Source organism: Chelonia mydas, chromosome 1, assembly GCF_015237465.2.
Source record: "Chelonia mydas isolate rCheMyd1 chromosome 1, rCheMyd1.pri.v2, whole genome shotgun sequence".
Lineage (NCBI taxonomy): Eukaryota > Metazoa > Chordata > Testudines > Cheloniidae > Chelonia > Chelonia mydas.
This window is the reverse complement of record NC_057849.1, coordinates 34,515,943-34,521,908: the sequence shown is the minus strand read 5'-3', so window position 1 is coordinate 34,521,908 and position 5,966 is coordinate 34,515,943. Positions and strand designations below refer to the sequence as shown.

Genomic DNA, 5,966 nt, shown 5'->3' with positions numbered 1-5,966 from the left:
GAACTTCACTGAAGGCAGTGGGGTGACACCAGCCTTTAGCTAGTGTAACTTAGTGGAGAATCAGGCCCATATAGCTATATCTGTGCTAGAGCTTAATAGAAGCAAGCCGATGGGTTAGAATATCAATTTTTTAAAATAAACTTGCACACAAAAAGGCACCTACCTGATTTACAGATTCACGATAAACAATCCAAGAGGTCATTCACCACTAACTATAGTGTAGCATCCAATACAGAGTCCGCCCTTTGCCCATCACTATGGGCCAAACTGTGGACCCTTTACCCAGTTTGGTGAGGAGTTAGTCACCCATTAATATCAGTGGGACTACCCATACATCAATGCGAGTAAAGGGCTCACAAGTTACCCCAAGAGTGCAGGTCTTAATACTAAAACAGAAATATCTCAGAATATCTTACTGCAGAATTTTTTCTTCTGTGTACACCCAGGAAAAAAAACAAGTGTCAGAAATATCTTGTGCAACACTTACAGACTCTAATTAGTTGAGTTTGCTCACCTCTCCTGCCACGGCTAGCACCAATGACTCTGTGTGTGTGTGTGTGTGTGTGTGTGTGTGTGTGTGTGTAAGATTGGATGATGGGATACAACTAGTTTTGAAAAATGAAATGTTAAGGATCCTAATCAGTCACAACATAAATATTAAGTTAAACCATGATTGAAAAGAGAGACGTTCTGCTGCAATACATATAGGATATCCATAAACTCCACCCATAAACATACTTTCCTTTAACTTTTTTTAATACATCACATGAAAAATCTTGTTGAACTCTTACCAGCTGAATTTCAAACTATCAGTCACAGAGCAAACTTTGTCAAACATTTCCCAGCTCCACTGATCTAAAGTCACATTAGATCTATGTCATCTAAAATTGTAGCTTTAACTATAGTAGTAGAATTTCATTCTGTCTGTTAATTAGTCCATAAACTCTTATCTCCCATAGTACGTTTCTCCTGATAAAACTTTCATCCTGGGGGATTTTGACATTCATGTTAATACATCTGATGGATTGTGCATAACTACTACTTTGATCTTTTAAATTTTACTGGAAAAGTACCATTTGGGAATGAACTGACTAGTTTTTAATCATGAGACAGGGATATTATATATGTTTCTAACACAAACAATTATATTGCCACTTGAATATTTTTTACAGGTCATTATTAATGAGTAATGTGGCACTTAAAAATAATTAGGACACAAGAGGAAATTAGTTTAGCATGGAAACTCAGCTGATGGCGTATTTTCATTGTTGTTGTTTGACTGCAATAGGAATACTGATTTCACTTTTTTTTCTGGTGCCATCTCCTTTATTATATGATTAAATCCAAATAAAAATAAGACCCAAAAGAGGGAGGAGAGACTCTGATTGGGGAGGGCAGCAGGTCATAACCCACATGGCAGGTGCCCTGCAGGGCTCACCCCATGGCAGAATCAGGGGTGCCCGCTCCATGACAAGTCATGCCACAGCAGTTTGTTCACAGTGATCCATGTCTTCTGAACTCCTCTGCTAGCTGGAATTCACCTGGTCTGCATTAGACAGCTCTGTGTGGGTGGGGGCAAGTGGGGTCACTTCTGGCTCTTCACAGCTTGTGGTTTGGTCAGGGCACTGTAAATGCCCATGGTCTGCATGCCCATGCTGGTGATGCCATCCAACACCGGGGACAGTAGGATGGTGTTGGAGTGCTTGGCCAGCTTGGAGAAGGCACTCACATACTGCCCAGCCACAGCCAGGGAGGCGGCTGCATTGCTATTCTGTTGTGTCAAAGCATCAGCTGGGAGCCAAATAGCTTCTGCTTTGGCCTTGGCCTTGACCAGCATGGCATTGGCCTCCCCAGCAGCTTCTTGATCTGTTCAGCCTTCTCGGTGGCCAGGCTCTGGACCTGCTTCTGCCCCTCTGCCATGTTGACGTCAGATTCCCTGGTCCCCTCTGACTCCACGCTGTCGCCCATTTCCATCTCTTTGCCTCCACCTGCTTCTGCATTGACTCCTTCCCCTGGGGAGGCAGATGGATGTCCTATATCTCATAGCACAGGCACCAGATAACCAAACAGTCCTGAGGCCTGGTGACTATGAAATTATAGTGACCATGAAATGCTAAGGAGGATTAGAGAGGCTACCAAAATGTAGAACTGAATAATAGTGGTGGATTTCAATTATTCCCATATTGACTGGGTACATGTCACCTCAGGACAAAATGCAGAGACAAAATTTCTTGATACTTTAAATGACTGCTTCTTGGAGCATCTGGTACAGGAACACACAAGGGGAGAGGCAATTCTTGATTTAGTCCTGAATGGAGCGCAGGATCTGGTCCAAGAGGTAACTAGAACAGGAAATAGTGACCATAATATAATAACATTTAACATTCCTATGGTGGGAAGAACACCTCAACAGCCCAACACTGTGGCATTTAATTTCAGAAAGGGGAACTCTGCTAAAATGAGGAGGTTAGTTAAACAGAAATTAAAAGGTACGGTGACGAGAGTGAAATCCCTGCAAGCTGCATGGACACTTTTCAAAGATGCCATAACAAAGGCCCAACTTAAATGTATATCCCAAATTAAAAAAAACACAGTAAAAGAACTAAAAAAGAGCCACCGTGGCTTAACAACCATGTAAAAGAAGCAGTGAGAGATAAAAAGGCATCTTTTAAAAAGTGGAAGTCAAATCCTAGTGAGGTAAATAGAAAGGAGCATAAATTTAGGTGTAAATTAGGTGTAAAAATTAGGTGTAAAAATGTAATAAGAAAAGCCAAAAAGGAGTTTGAAGAACAGCTAGCCAAAAACTCAAAAGGTAATAACAAAATGTTTTTTTAAGTACATCAGAAGCAGGAAACCTGCTTAACAACCAGTAGGGCCCTTGGACGATCGAGATACAAAAGGAGCACTTAAAGACAATAAAGTCATTGCTGAGAAACTAAATGAATTCTTTTCTTCAGTCTTCACAGCTGAGGATGTTAGGGAGATTCCCAAACCTTTTTGTAGGTGACCAATCTGTGACAATTCCTCAGATTTAAGTGTCACTAGAGGAGGTTTTGGAATTAATTCAGAAATTTAACACTAACAAGTCCTTGGAACTAGATGGCATTCACCCAAGAGTTCTGAAAGAACTAAAATGTGAAATTGCAGAACTATTAACTATGGTTTGTAACCTGTCCTTTAAATCATCTTCTGTACCCAGTGACTGGAAGATAGCTAATGTAACGCCAATATTTAAAAAAGGCTCTAGAGGTGATCCCTGCAATTACAGACCGGTAAGTCTAACATCAGTACCGGGCAAATTAGTTGAAACAATAGTAAAGAATAAAAAATTATCGGACACATAGAAGAACATAAATTGTTGCACAAAAGTCAACATGGTTTCTGTAAAGGGAAATCATGTCTTACTAATCTATTACAGTTTTTGAAGGGGTCAACAAACATGTGGACAAGGGGGATCCAGTGGACATAGTGTATTTAGATTTCCAGAAAGCCTTTGACAAGGTCTCTCACCAAAGGCTCTTACATAAAGTAAGTTGTCATGGGATAAGAGGGAAGATCCTTTCATGGATTGAGAATCGGTTAAAAGACAGGGAACAAAGGGTAGGAATAAATGGTAAATTTTCAGAATGGAGGGGGTAACTAATGGTGTTCCCCAAGGGTCAGTCCTAGGACCAATCGTATTCAACTTATTCATAAATGATCTGGAGAAAGGGGTAAATAGTGAGGTGGCAAAGTTTCAGACGATACTAAACTGCTCAAGATAGTTAAGATCAAAGCAGACTGTGAAGAACTTCAAAACAAAACTAAGTGATTGGGCAACAAAATGGCAAATTACATTTATCCACATTAAATTTCAAGTAATGCACATTGGAAAAAATAACCCCAACTATACATACAATATGATGGGGGCTAATTTAGCTACAACTAATCAGGAAAGAGATCTTGGAGTCATCGTGGATAGTTCTCTGAAGACGTCCGCGCAGTGCGCAGCAGCAGTAAAAAAAGAGAACAGGATGTTAGGAATCATTAAAAAAGGGATAGAGAATAAGAGGGAGAATATCTTATTCCCCTTATAGAAATCCATGGTATGCCCACATCTTGAATACTGCGTACAGATGTGGTCTCCTCATCTCAAAAAAGATATACTGGCATTAGAAAAGGTTCAGAGAAGGGCTACTAAAATGATTCGGGATTTGGAACAGGTCCCATATGAGGAGAGATTAAAGAGGCTAGGACTTTTCAGCTTGGAAAAAAGGAGACTAAGGGGGGATATGATAGAGGTATATAAAATCATGAGTGGTGTGGAGAAAGTGAATAAGGAAAAGTTATTTACTTGTTCCCATAATATAAGAACTAGGGGCCACCAAATGAAATTAATGGGCAGCACATTTAAAACAAATAAAAGGAAGTTCTTCTTCACAGACCGCACAGTCAACCTGTGGAACTCCTTTCCTGAGGAAGTTGTGAGGGCTAGGACTATAACAGGGTTTAAACGAGAACTAGATAAATTCATGGAGGTTAAGTTCATTAATGGCTATTAGCCAGGATGGGTAAGGAATGGTGTCCCTAGCCTCTGTTTGTCAGAGGGTGGAGATGGATGGCAGGAGAGAGATCACTTGATCATTACCTATTCAGTTCACTCCCTCTGGGGCACCTGGCATTGGCCACTGTCGGCAGACAGGATACTGGGCTGGATGGACCTTTGGTCTGACCCAGTATGGCCATTCTTACGTTTTTATGGCACCCACAATGCTGGTGTTGAGGGACTCCTGTGCCGCTCCTAGAAGACTTTGTCCAGGGAGATTTTCCCCAGCTCAGACCTCAGGGTGGTCTGGGCCAGCTGGGTCACTGCATACTCATAGGATCATCAACTGGCTTGTATTTAACCAGCCTGGCTGGTTTTTTATGGGTTTGCCAGTTGCCAGAAAACTAATTTAATCTGCTGGAATTTTTTTTACATGGGTCTAAAGATTTGCATTATTATCGCAATACACTGGGATATCTAATGTTAAAAGTTTCTGTGTCCATCTAAAGGTGCTGCAGTGTTCCCACTTTCCACAGTTTAAGTAAGAAAATGATGTTATCAATTTTATCTATATGTGGTCTCTCTCTAGATAGTATAAGTGTCAGCTGAAGGGAGGGAGGGTTGCGGAGTTGCCTTGTAGTTGGGGGTTGAGGTTGTGCCGGGCTTGCTTTGTGGGGTGATGCGTGCTATTTTTTTGCTTTTCAAAGATGGTAACCCTACATACTAAGCATCCTCCACCCCATAACTGGCCTTATAGGGGTCCATGATCCAGAGGCACAGGATACCATCTATCTGCAAGGTGACGTTATCCAGCGTGATGGCTAACTGTTCGGGGACATTGATGATATCCCGCACTTGAGGCCCTGCACGTACTGAATCTGATCCAGCAGTGGGATGAAGAAATTCAAACGAGGCTCCAAGATGCGGTGAAATCTGCCCACTTGCTCCACCACGTAGGCCTCCTGCTGGGGCATGAAGAGCACGACGGTGTTCATGGGCAGGCTGGAGGGCAGGGGCCAGCCATGCCCAAGGCCCTAGATGCCAGGAGCTCTGCAGCAGGATGTCATTCAAGTATTTTTAAGTCTACATAAGAATCCACTCACTGGGTTTTTATCACAGTTAAACAAAGTCTTTCTAAAATAACAGTAAATACCAGCTCTTCCTATTCAGTTTTGCACCACTCCTAGGTTGAAAATATTTAAAAGGGTATGCAAAAATTAAATGAGTAATTGATAAGCTCTTCTAACAAAGTAATAATGTTAAAGTACAATACAAATTTCTCTCTACAATATTCCACTTGTTACATTTTCTCTCCAACATGTCTAGAGATGTTGGTGCTTTGATTACTTCCCTGGGTACATTATTCAATTGCCGGATTGATCTCATAGTTAGGAATATTTTGCTAATGCCTGATTTGACTTTTTCTGTTTTCTAATTTCAT

General features: G+C 41.3%; 1 pseudogene; it reads right to left on the bottom strand.

The window, feature by feature from the left end:
* Window positions 1–1,526: 1,526 nt before the first annotated feature.
* Window positions 1,527–5,599, bottom strand: LOC102934400 (annotated as a pseudogene).
* Window positions 5,600–5,966: the final 367 nt, after the last annotated feature.